The 19,241-nt window shown below is 39.2% G+C and overlaps 15 non-coding genes across 15 annotated transcripts; all 15 read right to left on the reverse strand.

The window, feature by feature from the left end:
- Window positions 1–698: 698 nt before the first annotated feature.
- On the reverse strand, window positions 699–817 carry LOC140033832 (5S ribosomal RNA). Its single transcript, XR_011837735.1, has one exon. It is a non-coding gene; the product is annotated as a 5S ribosomal RNA (ribosomal RNA).
- A 1,123-nt stretch (window positions 818–1,940) lies between these two features.
- Window positions 1,941–2,059, reverse strand: LOC140033843 (5S ribosomal RNA). The gene has a single exon (XR_011837746.1). It is a non-coding gene; the product is annotated as a 5S ribosomal RNA (ribosomal RNA).
- Window positions 2,060–3,184: 1,125 nt separating this feature from the next.
- On the reverse strand, window positions 3,185–3,303 carry LOC140033854 (5S ribosomal RNA). Its single transcript, XR_011837757.1, has one exon. It is a non-coding gene; the product is annotated as a 5S ribosomal RNA (ribosomal RNA).
- A 1,135-nt stretch (window positions 3,304–4,438) lies between these two features.
- LOC140033865 (5S ribosomal RNA) lies at window positions 4,439–4,557 on the reverse strand. Its single transcript, XR_011837768.1, has one exon. It is a non-coding gene; the product is annotated as a 5S ribosomal RNA (ribosomal RNA).
- A 1,134-nt stretch (window positions 4,558–5,691) lies between these two features.
- On the reverse strand, window positions 5,692–5,810 carry LOC140033876 (5S ribosomal RNA). The gene has a single exon (XR_011837779.1). It is a non-coding gene; the product is annotated as a 5S ribosomal RNA (ribosomal RNA).
- A 1,135-nt stretch (window positions 5,811–6,945) lies between these two features.
- Window positions 6,946–7,064, reverse strand: LOC140033887 (5S ribosomal RNA). Its single transcript, XR_011837790.1, has one exon. It is a non-coding gene; the product is annotated as a 5S ribosomal RNA (ribosomal RNA).
- Window positions 7,065–8,189: 1,125 nt separating this feature from the next.
- On the reverse strand, window positions 8,190–8,308 carry LOC140033899 (5S ribosomal RNA). The gene has a single exon (XR_011837802.1). It is a non-coding gene; the product is annotated as a 5S ribosomal RNA (ribosomal RNA).
- A 1,125-nt stretch (window positions 8,309–9,433) lies between these two features.
- LOC140033910 (5S ribosomal RNA) lies at window positions 9,434–9,552 on the reverse strand. The gene has a single exon (XR_011837813.1). It is a non-coding gene; the product is annotated as a 5S ribosomal RNA (ribosomal RNA).
- A 1,123-nt stretch (window positions 9,553–10,675) lies between these two features.
- LOC140033921 (5S ribosomal RNA) lies at window positions 10,676–10,794 on the reverse strand. The gene has a single exon (XR_011837824.1). It is a non-coding gene; the product is annotated as a 5S ribosomal RNA (ribosomal RNA).
- Window positions 10,795–11,929: 1,135 nt separating this feature from the next.
- LOC140033932 (5S ribosomal RNA) lies at window positions 11,930–12,048 on the reverse strand. Its single transcript, XR_011837835.1, has one exon. It is a non-coding gene; the product is annotated as a 5S ribosomal RNA (ribosomal RNA).
- Window positions 12,049–13,171: 1,123 nt separating this feature from the next.
- Window positions 13,172–13,290, reverse strand: LOC140033943 (5S ribosomal RNA). The gene has a single exon (XR_011837845.1). It is a non-coding gene; the product is annotated as a 5S ribosomal RNA (ribosomal RNA).
- A 1,135-nt stretch (window positions 13,291–14,425) lies between these two features.
- On the reverse strand, window positions 14,426–14,544 carry LOC140033950 (5S ribosomal RNA). The gene has a single exon (XR_011837849.1). It is a non-coding gene; the product is annotated as a 5S ribosomal RNA (ribosomal RNA).
- Window positions 14,545–15,653: 1,109 nt separating this feature from the next.
- On the reverse strand, window positions 15,654–15,772 carry LOC140033951 (5S ribosomal RNA). Its single transcript, XR_011837850.1, has one exon. It is a non-coding gene; the product is annotated as a 5S ribosomal RNA (ribosomal RNA).
- Window positions 15,773–16,907: 1,135 nt separating this feature from the next.
- Window positions 16,908–17,026, reverse strand: LOC140033952 (5S ribosomal RNA). Its single transcript, XR_011837851.1, has one exon. It is a non-coding gene; the product is annotated as a 5S ribosomal RNA (ribosomal RNA).
- A 1,135-nt stretch (window positions 17,027–18,161) lies between these two features.
- On the reverse strand, window positions 18,162–18,280 carry LOC140033953 (5S ribosomal RNA). Its single transcript, XR_011837852.1, has one exon. It is a non-coding gene; the product is annotated as a 5S ribosomal RNA (ribosomal RNA).
- Window positions 18,281–19,241: the final 961 nt, after the last annotated feature.

The following is a 19,241-nucleotide window of genomic DNA, read 5'->3' on the forward strand; positions in this document are numbered from 1 at the left end:
AATTTCTAATAAAATCAATTTCTCACAAAACTAATTACATAATCAAGTAATAAAAATTTAAATAAATGATTCCAAATCAAATCTAAAATAAATTAAACACCGTAAAAGTGTTTTATCCCAAGCAAAATATAAAATAAATTAAAACAATACAAAAGTGAAAAATAATATAATATATTATTTGTCCAAGTATAATAATTTCAACTTCACACAAATTAAATAAATTCGTTTAGGATTAAGTAATTAATGCCTTTGAAAAAAAGAATAACTTAGTTTAGTTAGATAAAATTATTTTTATGTTTATTAAATTATTTTTAATTCGTAAACGGGTCATATCAGGTCACCACGGGTTGACCCGAAATCGACCGGTTTTCTTTTCGGGTTCATCGGGTCCAACCCGATTCTGACCCGAATTCCCGAAACCTCAACCCAAACCCATTAATTTCGTGTTAGGTTCGTGTCGTGTTTTCAGGTCGTGTCGAAAATTGCCACCCCTAGTTGCGGTGATACATTTGCGCCGACAAATTTGAGCGACGATCCGGGCTTTGATCGAGCCGTACCGTTCCTGATTTGTCTCGCGCCTTCAGATCCTCCTTCACGCTTCGACAAGAAGCAAAATATTAAGCAATCGTTCCGACGGAGCTAAATTACTACAGGATAAAGAACGAATAGGAAATTTGGATTTCGAAACAAAAAAGAGAGGGGTGCAACACGAGGACTTCCCAGGGGGTCACCCATCCTAGTACTACTCTCGCCCAAGCACGCTTAACTTCGGAGTTCTGATGGGATCCGGTGCATTAGTGCTGGTATGATCGCACCCGCCATGTTCCTTTCGCTTTATTCTTTTAAACTACCCCGTCCTGCGAAGCAGTGTGGCTTTTCTAGACCGAAATTCATTTTAAGCGTCAATTCAAGCATTTTCCTCTTATCCTTTTATTTATTTACTTTATATTTTTTTTTGTTATTGATTTGCACCCTGTTTTTTTCCCTCATCCCGCAACTCTAAATTATCATGAAATCAATCCTTCACGCTTGCAGTTAGGGGTGGCAATTCGGGTCCAAATCAGGTTGGCGGGTCGGGTTCGGGTCAACAGACCCGCCAGAAAATCTGTTGACCCGAACCCCGACCCGCCAACCCGTGACGGGTCAGGTATGCTGACCCGAACCCGAAAATTTCAGGTTTACGGGGCGGCGGGTCGACCCGAAATGACCCGAAACTTAATTTTAATTTATTAATTTATCACTGTAATTTCTAATAAAATCAATTTCTCACAAAACTAATTACATAATCAAGTAATAAAAATTTAAATAAATGATTCCAAATCAAATCTAAAAAATTAAACACCGTAAAAGTGTTTTATCCCAAGCAAAATATAAAATAAATTAAAACAATACAAAAGTGAAAAATAATATAATATATTATTTGTCCAAGTATAATAATTTCAACTTCACACAAATTAAATAAATTCGTTTAGGATTAAGTAATTAATGCCTTTGAAAAAAAGAATAACTTAGTTTAGTTAGATAAAATTATTTTTATGTTTATTAAATTATTTTTAATTCGTAAACGGGTCATATCAGGTCACCACGGGTTGACCCGAAATCGACCGGTTTTCTTTTCGGGTTCATCGGGTCCAACCCGATTCTGACCCGAATTCCCGAAACCTCAACCCAAACCCATTAATTTCGTGTTAGGTTCGTGTCGTGTTTTCAGGTCGTGTCGAAAATTGCCACCCCTAGTTGCGGTGATACATTTGCGCCGACAAATTTGAGCGACGATCCGGGCTTTGATCGAGCCGTACCGTTCCTGATTTGTCTCGCGCCTTCAGATCCTCCTTCACGCTTCGACAAGAAGCAAAATATTAAGCAATCGTTCCGACGGAGCTAAATTACTACAGGATAAAGAACGAATAGGAAATTTGGATTTCGAAACAAAAAAGAGAGGGGTGCAACACGAGGACTTCCCAGGGGGTCACCCATCCTAGTACTACTCTCGCCCAAGCACGCTTAACTTCGGAGTTCTGATGGGATCCGGTGCATTAGTGCTGGTATGATCGCACCCGCCATGTTCCTTTCGCTTTATTCTTTTAAACTACCCCGTCCTGCGAAGCAGTGTGGCTTTTCTAGACCGAAATTCATTTTAAGCGTCAATTCAAGCATTTTCCTCTTATCCTTTTATTTATTTACTTTATATTTTTTTTTGTTATTGATTTGCACCCTGTTTTTTTCCCTCATCCCGCAACTCTAAATTATCATGAAATCAATCCTTCACGCTTGCAGTTAGGGGTGGCAATTCGGGTCCAAATCAGGTTGGCGGGTCGGGTTCGGGTCAACAGACCCGCCAGAAAATCTGTTGACCCGAACCCCGACCCGCCAACCCGTGACGGGTCAGGTATGCTGACCCGAACCCGAAAATTTCAGGTTTACGGGGCGGCGGGTCGACCCGAAATGACCCGAAACTTAATTTTAATTTATTAATTTATCACTGTAATTTCTAATAAAATCAATTTCTCACAAAACTAATTACATAATCAAGTAATAAAAATTTAAATAAATGATTCCAAATCAAATCTAAAATAAATTAAACACCGTAAAAGTGTTTTATCCCAAGCAAAATATAAAATAAATTAAAACAATACAAAAGTGAAAAATAATATAATATATTATTTGTCCAAGTATAATAATTTCAACTTCACACAAATTAAATAAATTCGTTTAGGATTAAGTAATTAATGCCTTTGAAAAAAAGAATAACTTAGTTTAGTTAGATAAAATTATTTTTATGTTTATTAAATTATTTTTAATTCGTAAACGGGTCATATCAGGTCACCACGGGTTGACCCGAAATCGACCGGTTTTCTTTTCGGGTTCATCGGGTCCAACCCGATTCTGACCCGAATTCCCGAAACCTCAACCCAAACCCATTAATTTCGTGTTAGGTTCGTGTCGTGTTTTCAGGTCGTGTCGAAAATTGCCACCCCTAGTTGCGGTGATACATTTGCGCCGACAAATTTGAGCGACGATCCGGGCTTTGATCGAGCCGTACCGTTCCTGATTTGTCTCGCGCCTTCAGATCCTCCTTCACGCTTCGACAAGAAGCAAAATATTAAGCAATCGTTCCGACGGAGCTAAATTACTACAGGATAAAGAACGAATAGGAAATTTGGATTTCGAAACAAAAAAGAGAGGGGTGCAACACGAGGACTTCCCAGGGGGTCACCCATCCTAGTACTACTCTCGCCCAAGCACGCTTAACTTCGGAGTTCTGATGGGATCCGGTGCATTAGTGCTGGTATGATCGCACCCGCCATGTTCCTTTCGCTTTATTCTTTTAAACTACCCCGTCCTGCGAAGCAGTGTGGCTTTTCTAGACCGAAATTCATTTTAAGCGTCAATTCAAGCATTTTCCTCTTATCCTTTTATTTATTTACTTTATATTTTTTTTTGTTATTGATTTGCACCCTGTTTTTTTCCCTCATCCCGCAACTCTAAATTATCATGAAATCAATCCTTCACGCTTGCAGTTAGGGGTGGCAATTCGGGTCCAAATCAGGTTGGCGGGTCGGGTTCGGGTCAACAGACCCGCCAGAAAATCTGTTGACCCGAACCCCGACCCGCCAACCCGTGACGGGTCAGGTATGCTGACCCGAACCCGAAAATTTCAGGTTTACGGGGCGGCGGGTCGACCCGAAATGACCCGAAACTTAATTTTAATTTATTAATTTATCACTGTAATTTCTAATAAAATCAATTTCTCACAAAACTAATTACATAATCAAGTAATAAAAATTTAAATAAATGATTCCAAATCAAATCTAAAATAAATTAAACACCGTAAAAGTGTTTTATCCCAAGCAAAATATAAAATAAATTAAAACAATACAAAAGTGAAAAATAATATAATATATTATTTGTCCAAGTATAATAATTTCAACTTCACACAAATTAAATAAATTCGTTTAGGATTAAGTAATTAATGCCTTTGAAAAAAAGAATAACTTAGTTTAGTTAGATAAAATTATTTTTATGTTTATTAAATTATTTTTAATTCGTAAACGGGTCATATCGGGTCATATCAGGTCACCACGGGTTGACCCGAAATCGACCGGTTTTCTTTTCGGGTTCATCGGGTCCAACCCGATTCTGACCCGAATTCCCGAAACCTCAACCCAAACCCATTAATTTCGTGTTAGGTTCGTGTCGTGTTTTCAGGTCGTGTCGAAAATTGCCACCCCTAGTTGCGGTGATACATTTGCGCCGACAAATTTGAGCGACGATCCGGGCTTTGATCGAGCCGTACCGTTCCTGATTTGTCTCGCGCCTTCAGATCCTCCTTCACGCTTCGACAAGAAGCAAAATATTAAGCAATCGTTCCGACGGAGCTAAATTACTACAGGATAAAGAACGAATAGGAAATTTGGATTTCGAAACAAAAAAGAGAGGGGTGCAACACGAGGACTTCCCAGGGGGTCACCCATCCTAGTACTACTCTCGCCCAAGCACGCTTAACTTCGGAGTTCTGATGGGATCCGGTGCATTAGTGCTGGTATGATCGCACCCGCCATGTTCCTTTCGCTTTATTCTTTTAAACTACCCCGTCCTGCGAAGCAGTGTGGCTTTTCTAGACCGAAATTCATTTTAAGCGTCAATTCAAGCATTTTCCTCTTATCCTTTTATTTATTTACTTTATATTTTTTTTTGTTATTGATTTGCACCCTGTTTTTTTCCCTCATCCCGCAACTCTAAATTATCATGAAATCAATCCTTCACGCTTGCAGTTAGGGGTGGCAATTCGGGTCCAAATCAGGTTGGCGGGTCGGGTTCGGGTCAACAGACCCGCCAGAAAATCTGTTGACCCGAACCCCGACCCGCCAACCCGTGACGGGTCAGGTATGCTGACCCGAACCCGAAAATTTCAGGTTTACGGGGCGGCGGGTCGACCCGAAATGACCCGAAACTTAATTTTAATTTATTAATTTATCACTGTAATTTCTAATAAAATCAATTTCTCACAAAACTAATTACATAATCAAGTAATAAAAATTTAAATAAATGATTCCAAATCAAATCTAAAATAAATTAAACACCGTAAAAGTGTTTTATCCCAAGCAAAATATAAAATAAATTAAAACAATACAAAAGTGAAAAATAATATAATATATTATTTGTCCAAGTATAATAATTTCAACTTCACACAAATTAAATAAATTCGTTTAGGATTAAGTAATTAATGCCTTTGAAAAAAAGAATAACATAGTTTAGTTAGATAAAATTATTTTTATGTTTATTAAATTATTTTTAATTCGTAAACGGGTCATATCGGGTCATATCAGGTCACCACGGGTTGACCCGAAATCGACCGCTTTCTTTTCGGGTTCATCGGGTCCAACCCGATTCTGACCCGAATTCCCGAAACCTCAACCCAAACCCATTAATTTCGTGTTAGGTTCGTGTCGTGTTTTCAGGTCGTGTCGAAAATTGCCACCCCTAGTTGCGGTGATACATTTGCGCCGACAAATTTGAGCGACGATCCGGGCTTTGATCGAGCCGTACCGTTCCTGATTTGTCTCGCGCCTTCAGATCCTCCTTCACGCTTCGACAAGAAGCAAAATATTAAGCAATCGTTCCGACGGAGCTAAATTACTACAGGATAAAGAACGAATAGGAAATTTGGATTTCGAAACAAAAAAGAGAGGGGTGCAACACGAGGACTTCCCAGGGGGTCACCCATCCTAGTACTACTCTCGCCCAAGCACGCTTAACTTCGGAGTTCTGATGGGATCCGGTGCATTAGTGCTGGTATGATCGCACCCGCCATGTTCCTTTCGCTTTATTCTTTTAAACTACCCCGTCCTGCGAAGCAGTGTGGCTTTTCTAGACCGAAATTCATTTTAAGCGTCAATTCAAGCATTTTCCTCTTATCCTTTTATTTATTTACTTTATATTTTTTTTTGTTATTGATTTGCACCCTGTTTTTTTCCCTCATCCCGCAACTCTAAATTATCATGAAATCAATCCTTCACGCTTGCAGTTAGGGGTGGCAATTCGGGTCCAAATCAGGTTGGCGGGTCGGGTTCGGGTCAACAGACCCGCCAGAAAATCTGTTGACCCGAACCCCGACCCGCCAACCCGTGACGGGTCAGGTATGCTGACCCGAACCCGAAAATTTCAGGTTTACGGGGCGGCGGGTCGACCCGAAATGACCCGAAACTTAATTTTAATTTATTAATTTATCACTGTAATTTCTAATAAAATCAATTTCTCACAAAACTAATTACATAATCAAGTAATAAAAATTTAAATAAATGATTCCAAATCAAATCTAAAATAAATTAAACACCGTAAAAGTGTTTTATCCCAAGCAAAATATAAAATAAATTAAAACAATACAAAAGTGAAAAATAATATAATATATTATTTGTCCAAGTATAATAATTTCAACTTCACACAAATTAAATAAATTCGTTTAGGATTAAGTAATTAATGCCTTTGAAAAAAAGAATAACTTAGTTTAGTTAGATAAAATTATTTTTATGTTTATTAAATTATTTTTAATTCGTAAACGGGTCATATCGGGTCATATCAGGTCACCACGGGTTGACCCGAAATCGACCGGTTTTCTTTTCGGGTTCATCGGGTCCAACCCGATTCTGACCCGAATTCCCGAAACCTCAACCCAAACCCATTAATTTCGTGTTAGGTTCGTGTCGTGTTTTCAGGTCGTGTCGAAAATTGCCACCCCTAGTTGCGGTGATACATTTGCGCCGACAAATTTGAGCGACGATCCGGGCTTTGATCGAGCCGTACCGTTCCTGATTTGTCTCGCGCCTTCAGATCCTCCTTCACGCTTCGACAAGAAGCAAAATATTAAGCAATCGTTCCGACGGAGCTAAATTACTACAGGATAAAGAACGAATAGGAAATTTGGATTTCGAAACAAAAAAGAGAGGGGTGCAACACGAGGACTTCCCAGGGGGTCACCCATCCTAGTACTACTCTCGCCCAAGCACGCTTAACTTCGGAGTTCTGATGGGATCCGGTGCATTAGTGCTGGTATGATCGCACCCGCCATGTTCCTTTCGCTTTATTCTTTTAAACTACCCCGTCCTGCGAAGCAGTGTGGCTTTTCTAGACCGAAATTCATTTTAAGCGTCAATTCAAGCATTTTCCTCTTATCCTTTTATTTATTTACTTTATATTTTTTTTTGTTATTGATTTGCACCCTGTTTTTTTCCCTCATCCCGCAACTCTAAATTATCATGAAATCAATCCTTCACGCTTGCAGTTAGGGGTGGCAATTCGGGTCCAAATCAGGTTGGCGGGTCGGGTTCGGGTCAACAGACCCGCCAGAAAATCTGTTGACCCGAACCCCGACCCGCCAACCCGTGACGGGTCAGGTATGCTGACCCGAACCCGAAAATTTCAGGTTTACGGGGCGGCGGGTCGACCCGAAATGACCCGAAACTTAATTTTAATTTATTAATTTATCACTGTAATTTCTAATAAAATCAATTTCTCACAAAACTAATTACATAATCAAGTAATAAAAATTTAAATAAATGATTCCAAATCAAATCTAAAATAAATTAAACACCGTAAAAGTGTTTTATCCCAAGCAAAATATAAAATAAATTAAAACAATACAAAAGTGAAAAATAATATAATATATTATTTGTCCAAGTATAATAATTTCAACTTCACACAAATTAAATAAATTCGTTTAGGATTAAGTAATTAATGCCTTTGAAAAAAAGAATAACTTAGTTTAGTTAGATAAAATTATTTTTATGTTTATTAAATTATTTTTAATTCGTAAACGGGTCATATCAGGTCACCACGGGTTGACCCGAAATCGACCGGTTTTCTTTTCGGGTTCATCGGGTCCAACCCGATTCTGACCCGAATTCCCGAAACCTCAACCCAAACCCATTAATTTCGTGTTAGGTTCGTGTCGTGTTTTCAGGTCGTGTCGAAAATTGCCACCCCTAGTTGCGGTGATACATTTGCGCCGACAAATTTGAGCGACGATCCGGGCTTTGATCGAGCCGTACCGTTCCTGATTTGTCTCGCGCCTTCAGATCCTCCTTCACGCTTCGACAAGAAGCAAAATATTAAGCAATCGTTCCGACGGAGCTAAATTACTACAGGATAAAGAACGAATAGGAAATTTGGATTTCGAAACAAAAAAGAGAGGGGTGCAACACGAGGACTTCCCAGGGGGTCACCCATCCTAGTACTACTCTCGCCCAAGCACGCTTAACTTCGGAGTTCTGATGGGATCCGGTGCATTAGTGCTGGTATGATCGCACCCGCCATGTTCCTTTCGCTTTATTCTTTTAAACTACCCCGTCCTGCGAAGCAGTGTGGCTTTTCTAGACCGAAATTCATTTTAAGCGTCAATTCAAGCATTTTCCTCTTATCCTTTTATTTATTTACTTTATATTTTTTTTTGTTATTGATTTGCACCCTGTTTTTTTCCCTCATCCCGCAACTCTAAATTATCATGAAATCAATCCTTCACGCTTGCAGTTAGGGGTGGCAATTCGGGTCCAAATCAGGTTGGCGGGTCGGGTTCGGGTCAACAGACCCGCCAGAAAATCTGTTGACCCGAACCCCGACCCGCCAACCCGTGACGGGTCAGGTATGCTGACCCGAACCCGAAAATTTCAGGTTTACGGGGCGGCGGGTCGACCCGAAATGACCCGAAACTTAATTTTAATTTATTAATTTATCACTGTAATTTCTAATAAAATCAATTTCTCACAAAACTAATTACATAATCAAGTAATAAAAATTTAAATAAATGATTCCAAATCAAATCTAAAATAAATTAAACACCGTAAAAGTGTTTTATCCCAAGCAAAATATAAAATAAATTAAAACAATACAAAAGTGAAAAATAATATAATATATTATTTGTCCAAGTATAATAATTTCAACTTCACACAAATTAAATAAATTCGTTTAGGATTAAGTAATTAATGCCTTTGAAAAAAAGAATAACTTAGTTTAGTTAGATAAAATTATTTTTATGTTTATTAAATTATTTTTAATTCGTAAACGGGTCATATCAGGTCACCACGGGTTGACCCGAAATCGACCGGTTTTCTTTTCGGGTTCATCGGGTCCAACCCGATTCTGACCCGAATTCCCGAAACCTCAACCCAAACCCATTAATTTCGTGTTAGGTTCGTGTCGTGTTTTCAGGTCGTGTCGAAAATTGCCACCCCTAGTTGCGGTGATACATTTGCGCCGACAAATTTGAGCGACGATCCGGGCTTTGATCGAGCCGTACCGTTCCTGATTTGTCTCGCGCCTTCAGATCCTCCTTCACGCTTCGACAAGAAGCAAAATATTAAGCAATCGTTCCGACGGAGCTAAATTACTACAGGATAAAGAACGAATAGGAAATTTGGATTTCGAAACAAAAAAGAGAGGGGTGCAACACGAGGACTTCCCAGGGGGTCACCCATCCTAGTACTACTCTCGCCCAAGCACGCTTAACTTCGGAGTTCTGATGGGATCCGGTGCATTAGTGCTGGTATGATCGCACCCGCCATGTTCCTTTCGCTTTATTCTTTTAAACTACCCCGTCCTGCGAAGCAGTGTGGCTTTTCTAGACCGAAATTCATTTTAAGCGTCAATTCAAGCATTTTCCTCTTATCCTTTTATTTATTTACTTTATATTTTTTTTTGTTATTGATTTGCACCCTGTTTTTTTCCCTCATCCCGCAACTCTAAATTATCATGAAATCAATCCTTCACGCTTGCAGTTAGGGGTGGCAATTCGGGTCCAAATCAGGTTGGCGGGTCGGGTTCGGGTCAACAGACCCGCCAGAAAATCTGTTGACCCGAACCCCGACCCGCCAACCCGTGACGGGTCAGGTATGCTGACCCGAACCCGAAAATTTCAGGTTTACGGGGCGGCGGGTCGACCCGAAATGACCCGAAACTTAATTTTAATTTATTAATTTATCACTGTAATTTCTAATAAAATCAATTTCTCACAAAACTAATTACATAATCAAGTAATAAAAATTTAAATAAATGATTCCAAATCAAATCTAAAAAATTAAACACCGTAAAAGTGTTTTATCCCAAGCAAAATATAAAATAAATTAAAACAATACAAAAGTGAAAAATAATATAATATATTATTTGTCCAAGTATAATAATTTCAACTTCACACAAATTAAATAAATTCGTTTAGGATTAAGTAATTAATGCCTTTGAAAAAAAGAATAACTTAGTTTAGTTAGATAAAATTATTTTTATGTTTATTAAATTATTTTTAATTCGTAAACGGGTCATATCAGGTCACCACGGGTTGACCCGAAATCGACCGGTTTTCTTTTCGGGTTCATCGGGTCCAACCCGATTCTGACCCGAATTCCCGAAACCTCAACCCAAACCCATTAATTTCGTGTTAGGTTCGTGTCGTGTTTTCAGGTCGTGTCGAAAATTGCCACCCCTAGTTGCGGTGATACATTTGCGCCGACAAATTTGAGCGACGATCCGGGCTTTGATCGAGCCGTACCGTTCCTGATTTGTCTCGCGCCTTCAGATCCTCCTTCACGCTTCGACAAGAAGCAAAATATTAAGCAATCGTTCCGACGGAGCTAAATTACTACAGGATAAAGAACGAATAGGAAATTTGGATTTCGAAACAAAAAAGAGAGGGGTGCAACACGAGGACTTCCCAGGGGGTCACCCATCCTAGTACTACTCTCGCCCAAGCACGCTTAACTTCGGAGTTCTGATGGGATCCGGTGCATTAGTGCTGGTATGATCGCACCCGCCATGTTCCTTTCGCTTTATTCTTTTAAACTACCCCGTCCTGCGAAGCAGTGTGGCTTTTCTAGACCGAAATTCATTTTAAGCGTCAATTCAAGCATTTTCCTCTTATCCTTTTATTTATTTACTTTATATTTTTTTTTGTTATTGATTTGCACCCTGTTTTTTTCCCTCATCCCGCAACTCTAAATTATCATGAAATCAATCCTTCACGCTTGCAGTTAGGGGTGGCAATTCGGGTCCAAATCAGGTTGGCGGGTCGGGTTCGGGTCAACAGACCCGCCAGAAAATCTGTTGACCCGAACCCCGACCCGCCAACCCGTGACGGGTCAGGTATGCTGACCCGAACCCGAAAATTTCAGGTTTACGGGGCGGCGGGTCGACCCGAAATGACCCGAAACTTAATTTTAATTTATTAATTTATCACTGTAATTTCTAATAAAATCAATTTCTCACAAAACTAATTACATAATCAAGTAATAAAAATTTAAATAAATGATTCCAAATCAAATCTAAAATAAATTAAACACCGTAAAAGTGTTTTATCCCAAGCAAAATATAAAATAAATTAAAACAATACAAAAGTGAAAAATAATATAATATATTATTTGTCCAAGTATAATAATTTCAACTTCACACAAATTAAATAAATTCGTTTAGGATTAAGTAATTAATGCCTTTGAAAAAAAGAATAACTTAGTTTAGTTAGATAAAATTATTTTTATGTTTATTAAATTATTTTTAATTCGTAAACGGGTCATATCGGGTCATATCAGGTCACCACGGGTTGACCCGAAATCGACCGGTTTTCTTTTCGGGTTCATCGGGTCCAACCCGATTCTGACCCGAATTCCCGAAACCTCAACCCAAACCCATTAATTTCGTGTTAGGTTCGTGTCGTGTTTTCAGGTCGTGTCGAAAATTGCCACCCCTAGTTGCGGTGATACATTTGCGCCGACAAATTTGAGCGACGATCCGGGCTTTGATCGAGCCGTACCGTTCCTGATTTGTCTCGCGCCTTCAGATCCTCCTTCACGCTTCGACAAGAAGCAAAATATTAAGCAATCGTTCCGACGGAGCTAAATTACTACAGGATAAAGAACGAATAGGAAATTTGGATTTCGAAACAAAAAAGAGAGGGGTGCAACACGAGGACTTCCCAGGGGGTCACCCATCCTAGTACTACTCTCGCCCAAGCACGCTTAACTTCGGAGTTCTGATGGGATCCGGTGCATTAGTGCTGGTATGATCGCACCCGCCATGTTCCTTTCGCTTTATTCTTTTAAACTACCCCGTCCTGCGAAGCAGTGTGGCTTTTCTAGACCGAAATTCATTTTAAGCGTCAATTCAAGCATTTTCCTCTTATCCTTTTATTTATTTACTTTATATTTTTTTTTGTTATTGATTTGCACCCTGTTTTTTTCCCTCATCCCGCAACTCTAAATTATCATGAAATCAATCCTTCACGCTTGCAGTTAGGGGTGGCAATTCGGGTCCAAATCAGGTTGGCGGGTCGGGTTCGGGTCAACAGACCCGCCAGAAAATCTGTTGACCCGAACCCCGACCCGCCAACCCGTGACGGGTCAGGTATGCTGACCCGAACCCGAAAATTTCAGGTTTACGGGGCGGCGGGTCGACCCGAAATGACCCGAAACTTAATTTTAATTTATTAATTTATCACTGTAATTTCTAATAAAATCAATTTCTCACAAAACTAATTACATAATCAAGTAATAAAAATTTAAATAAATGATTCCAAATCAAATCTAAAAAATTAAACACCGTAAAAGTGTTTTATCCCAAGCAAAATATAAAATAAATTAAAACAATACAAAAGTGAAAAATAATATAATATATTATTTGTCCAAGTATAATAATTTCAACTTCACACAAATTAAATAAATTCGTTTAGGATTAAGTAATTAATGCCTTTGAAAAAAAGAATAACTTAGTTTAGTTAGATAAAATTATTTTTATGTTTATTAAATTATTTTTAATTCGTAAACGGGTCATATCAGGTCACCACGGGTTGACCCGAAATCGACCGGTTTTCTTTTCGGGTTCATCGGGTCCAACCCGATTCTGACCCGAATTCCCGAAACCTCAACCCAAACCCATTAATTTCGTGTTAGGTTCGTGTCGTGTTTTCAGGTCGTGTCGAAAATTGCCACCCCTAGTTGCGGTGATACATTTGCGCCGACAAATTTGAGCGACGATCCGGGCTTTGATCGAGCCGTACCGTTCCTGATTTGTCTCGCGCCTTCAGATCCTCCTTCACGCTTCGACAAGAAGCAAAATATTAAGCAATCGTTCCGACGGAGCTAAATTACTACAGGATAAAGAACGAATAGGAAATTTGGATTTCGAAACAAAAAAGAGAGGGGTGCAACACGAGGACTTCCCAGGGGGTCACCCATCCTAGTACTACTCTCGCCCAAGCACGCTTAACTTCGGAGTTCTGATGGGATCCGGTGCATTAGTGCTGGTATGATCGCACCCGCCATGTTCCTTTCGCTTTATTCTTTTAAACTACCCCGTCCTGCGAAGCAGTGTGGCTTTTCTAGACCGAAATTCATTTTAAGCGTCAATTCAAGCATTTTCCTCTTATCCTTTTATTTATTTACTTTATATTTTTTTTTGTTATTGATTTGCACCCTGTTTTTTTCCCTCATCCCGCAACTCTAAATTATCATGAAATCAATCCTTCACGCTTGCAGTTAGGGGTGGCAATTCGGGTCCAAATCAGGTTGGCGGGTCGGGTTCGGGTCAACAGACCCGCCAGAAAATCTGTTGACCCGAACCCCGACCCGCCAACCCGTGACGGGTCAGGTATGCTGACCCGAACCCGAAAATTTCAGGTTTACGGGGCGGCGGGTCGACCCGAAATGACCCGAAACTTAATTTTAATTTATTAATTTATCACTGTAATTTCTAATAAAATCAATTTCTCACAAAACTAATTACATAATCAAGTAATAAAAATTTAAATAAATGATTCCAAATCAAATCTAAAATAAATTAAACACCGTAAAAGTGTTTTATCCCAAGCAAAATATAAAATAAATTAAAACAATACAAAAGTGAAAAATAATATAATATATTATTTGTCCAAGTATAATAATTTCAACTTCACACAAATTAAATAAATTCGTTTAGGATTAAGTAATTAATGCCTTTGAAAAAAAGAATAACTTAGTTTAGTTAGATAAAATTATTTTTATGTTTATTAAATTATTTTTAATTCGTAAACGGGTCATATCGGGTCATATCAGGTCACCACGGGTTGACCCGAAATCGACCGGTTTTCTTTTCGGGTTCATCGGGTCCAACCCGATTCTGACCCGAATTCCCGAAACCTCAACCCAAACCCATTAATTTCGTGTTAGGTTCGTGTCGTGTTTTCAGGTCGTGTCGAAAATTGCCACCCCTAGTTGCGGTGATACATTTGCGCCGACAAATTTGAGCGACGATCCGGGCTTTGATCGAGCCGTACCGTTCCTGATTTGTCTCGCGCCTTCAGATCCTCCTTCACGCTTCGACAAGAAGCAAAATATTAAGCAATCGTTCCGACGGAGCTAAATTACTACAGGATAAAGAACGAATAGGAAATTTGGATTTCGAAACAAAAAAGAGAGGGGTGCAACACGAGGACTTCCCAGGGGGTCACCCATCCTAGTACTACTCTCGCCCAAGCACGCTTAACTTCGGAGTTCTGATGGGATCCGGTGCATTAGTGCTGGTATGATCGCACCCGCCATGTTCCTTTCGCTTTATTCTTTTAAACTACCCCGTCCTGCGAAGCAGTGTGGCTTTTCTAGACCGAAATTCATTTTAAGCGTCAATTCAAGCATTTTCCTCTTATCCTTTTATTTATTTACTTTATATTTTTTTTTGTTATTGATTTGCACCCTGTTTTTTTCCCTCATCCCGCAACTCTAAATTATCATGAAATCAATCCTTCACGCTTGCAGTTAGGGGTGGCAATTCGGGTCCAAATCAGGTTGGCGGGTCGGTTCGGGTCAACAGACCCGCCAGAAAATCTGTTGACCCGAACCCCGACCCGCCAACCCGTGACGGGTCAGGTATGCTGACCCGAACCCGAAAATTTCAGGTTTACGGGGCGGCGGGTCGACCCGAAATGACCCGAAACTTAATTTTAATTTATTAATTTATCACTGTAATTTCTAATAAAATCAATTTCTCACAAAACTAATTACATAATCAAGTAATAAAAATTTAAATAAATGATTCCAAATCAAATCTAAAAAATTAAACACCGTAAAAGTGTTTTATCCCAAGCAAAATATAAAATAAATTAAAACAATACAAAAGTGAAAAATAATATAATATATTATTTGTCCAAGTATAATAATTTCAACTTCACACAAATTAAATAAATTCGTTTAGGATTAAGTAATTAATGCCTTTGAAAAAAAGAATAACTTAGTTTAGTTAGATAAAATTATTTTTATGTTTATTAAATTATTTTTAATTCGTAAACGGGTCATATCAGGTCACCACGGGTTGACCCGAAATCGACCGGTTTTCTTTTCGGGTTCATCGGGTCCAACCCGATTCTGACCCGAATTCCCGAAACCTCAACCCAAACCCATTAATTTCGTGTTAGGTTCGTGTCGTGTCGAAAATTGCCACCCCTAGTTGCGGTGATACATTTGCGCCGACAAATTTGAGCGACGATCCGGGCTTTGATCGAGCCGTACCGTTCCTGATTTGTCTCGCGCCTTCAGATCCTCCTTCACGCTTCGACAAGAAGCAAAATATTAAGCAATCGTTCCGACGGAGCTAAATTACTACAGGATAAAGAACGAATAGGAAATTTGGATTTCGAAACAAAAAAGAGAGGGGTGCAACACGAGGACTTCCCAGGGGGTCACCCATCCTAGTACTACTCTCGCCCAAGCACGCTTAACTTCGGAGTTCTGATGGGATCCGGTGCATTAGTGCTGGTATGATCGCACCCGCCATGTTCCTTTCGCTTTATTCTTTTAAACTACCCCGTCCTGCGAAGCAGTGTGGCTTTTCTAGACCGAAATTCATTTTAAGCGTCAATTCAAGCATTTTCCTCTTATCCTTTTATTTATTTACTTTATATATTTTTTTGTTATTGATTTGCACCCTGTTTTTTTCCCTCATCCCGCAACTCTAAATTATCATGAAATCAATCCTTCACGCTTGCAGTTAGGGGTGGCAATTCGGGTCCAAATCAGGTTGGCGGGTCGGGTTCGGGTCAACAGACCCGCCAGAAAATCTGTTGACCCGAACCCCGACCCGCCAACCCGTGACGGGTCAGGTATGCTGACCCGAACCCGAAAATTTCAGGTTTACGGGGCGGCGGGTCGATCCGAAATGACCCGAAACTTAATTTTAATTTATTAATTTATCACTGTAATTTCTAATAATATCAATTTCTCACAAAACTAATTACATAATCAAGTAATAAAAATTTAAATAAATGATTCCAAATCAAATCTAAAATAAATTAAACACCGTAAAAGTGTTTTATCCCAAGCAAAATATAAAATAAATTAAAACAATACAAAAGTGAAAAATAATATAATATATTATTTGTCCAAGTATAATAATTTCAACTTCACACAAATTAAATAAATTCGTTTAGGATTAAGTAATTAATGCCTTTGAAAAAAAGAATAACTTAGTTTAGTTAGATAAAATTATTTTTATGTTTATTAAATTATTTTTAATTCGTAAACGGGTCATATCGGGTCATATCAGGTCACCACGGGTTGACCCGAAATCGACCGGTTTTCTTTTCGGGTTCATCGGGTCCAACCCGATTCTGACCCGAATTCCCGAAACCTCAACCCAAACCCATTAATTTCGTGTTAGGTTCGTGTCGTGTTTTCAGGTCGTGTCGAAAATTGCCACCCCTAGTTGCGGTGATACATTTGCGCCGACAAATTTGAGCGACGATCCGGGCTTTGATCGAGCCGTACCGTTCCTGATTTGTCTCGCGCCTTCAGATCCTCCTTCACGCTTCGACAAGAAGCAAAATATTAAGCAATCGTTCCGACGGAGCTAAATTACTACAGGATAAAGAACGAATAGGAAATTTGGATTTCGAAACAAAAAAGAGAGGGGTGCAACACGAGGACTTCCCAGGGGGTCACCCATCCTAGTACTACTCTCGCCCAAGCACGCTTAACTTCGGAGTTCTGATGGGATCCGGTGCATTAGTGCTGGTATGATCGCACCCGCCATGTTCCTTTCGCTTTATTCTTTTAAACTACCCCGTCCTGCGAAGCAGTGTGGCTTTTCTAGACCGAAATTCATTTTAAGCGTCAATTCAAGCATTTTCCTCTTATCCTTTTATTTATTTACTTTATATATTTTTTTGTTATTGATTTGCACCCTGTTTTTTTCCCTCATCCCGCAACTCTAAATTATCATGAAATCAATCCTTCACGCTTGCAGTTAGGGGTGGCAATTCGGGTCCAAATCAGGTTGGCGGGTCGGGTTCGGGTCAACAGACCCGCCAGAAAATCTGTTGACCCGAACCCCGACCCGCCAACCCGTGACGGGTCAGGTATGCTGACCCGAACCCGAAAATTTCAGGTTTACGGGGCGGCGGGTCGACCAGAAATGACCCGAAACTTAATTTTAATTTATTAATTTATCACTGTAATTTCTAATAAAATCAATTTCTCACAAAACTAATTACATAATCAAGTAATAAAAATTTAAATAAATGATTCCAAATCAAATCTAAAATAAATTAAACACCGTAAAAGTGTTTTATCCCAAGCAAAATATAAAATAAATTAAAACAATACAAAAGTGAAAAATAATATAATATATTATTTGTCCAAGTATAATAATTTCAACTTCACACAAATTAAATAAATTCGTTTAGGATTAAGTAATTAATGCCTTTGAAAAAAAGAATAACTTAGTTTAGTTAGATAAAATTATTTTTATGTTTATTAAATTATTTTTAATTCGTAAACGGGTCATATCGGGTCATATCAGGTCACCACGGGTTGACCCGAAATCGACCGGTTTTCTTTTCGGGTTCATCGGGTCCAACCCGATTCTGACCCGAATTCCCGAAACCTCAACCCAAACCCATTAATTTCGTGTTAGGTTCGTGTCGTGTTTTCAGGTCGTGTCGAAAATTGCCACCCCTAGTTGCGGTGATACATTTGCGCCGACAAATTTGAGCGACGATCCGGGCTTTGATCGAGCCGTACCGTTCCTGATTTGTCTCGCGCCTTCAGATCCTCCTTCACGCTTCGACAAGAAGCAAAATATTAAGCAATCGTTCCGACGGAGCTAAATTACTACAGGATAAAGAACGAATAGGAAATTTGGATTTCGAAACAAAAAAGAGAGGGGTGCAACACGAGGACTTCCCAGGGGGTCACCCATCCTAGTACTACTCTCGCCCAAGCACGCTTAACTTCGGAGTTCTGATGGGATCCGGTGCATTAGTGCTGGTATGATCGCACCCGCCATGTTCCTTTCGCTTTATTCTTTTAAACTACCCCGTCCTGCGAAGCAGTGTGGCTTTTCTAGACCGAAATTCATTTTAAGCGTCAATTCAAGCATTTTCCTCTTATCCTTTTATTTATTTACTTTATATTTTTTTTTGTTATTGATTTGCACCCTGTTTTTTTCCCTCATCCCGCAACTCTAAATTATCATGAAATCAATCCTTCACGCTTGCAGTTAGGGGTGGCAATTCGGGTCCAAATCAGGTTGGCGGGTCGGGTTCGGGTCAACAGACCCGCCAGAAAATCTGTTGACCCGAACCCCGACCCGCCAACCCGTGACGGGTCAGGTATGCTGACCCGAACCCGAAAATTTCAGGTTTACGGGGCGGCGGGTCGACCCGAAATGACCCGAAACTTAATTTTAATTTATTAATTTATCACTGTAATTTCTAATAAAATCAATTTCTCACAAAACTAATTACATAATCAAGTAATAAAAATTTAAATAAATGATTCCAAATCAAATCTAAAAAATTAAACACCGTAAAAGTGTTTTATCCCAAGCAAAATATAAAATAAATTAAAACAATACAAAAGTGAAAAATAATATAATATATTATTTGTCCAAGTATAATAATTTCAACTTCACACAAATTAAATAAATTCGTTTAGGATTAAGTAATTAATGCCTTTGAAAAAAAGAATAACTTAGTTTAGTTAGATAAAATTATTTTTATGTTTATTAAATTATTTTTAATTCGTAAACGGGTCATATCAGGTCACCACGGGTTGACCCGAAATCGACCGGTTTTCTTTTCGGGTTCATCGGGTCCAACCCGATTCTGACCCGAATTCCCGAAACCTCAACCCAAACCCATTAATTTCGTGTTAGGTTCGTGTCGTGTTTTCAGGTCGTGTCGAAAATTGCCACCCCTAGTTGCGGTGATACATTTGCGCCGACAAATTTGAGCGACGATC

This window comes from Coffea arabica, unplaced genomic scaffold (genome assembly GCF_036785885.1).
Source record: "Coffea arabica cultivar ET-39 unplaced genomic scaffold, Coffea Arabica ET-39 HiFi ptg000200l, whole genome shotgun sequence".
Classification (NCBI taxonomy): Eukaryota; Viridiplantae; Streptophyta; class Magnoliopsida; order Gentianales; family Rubiaceae; genus Coffea; species Coffea arabica.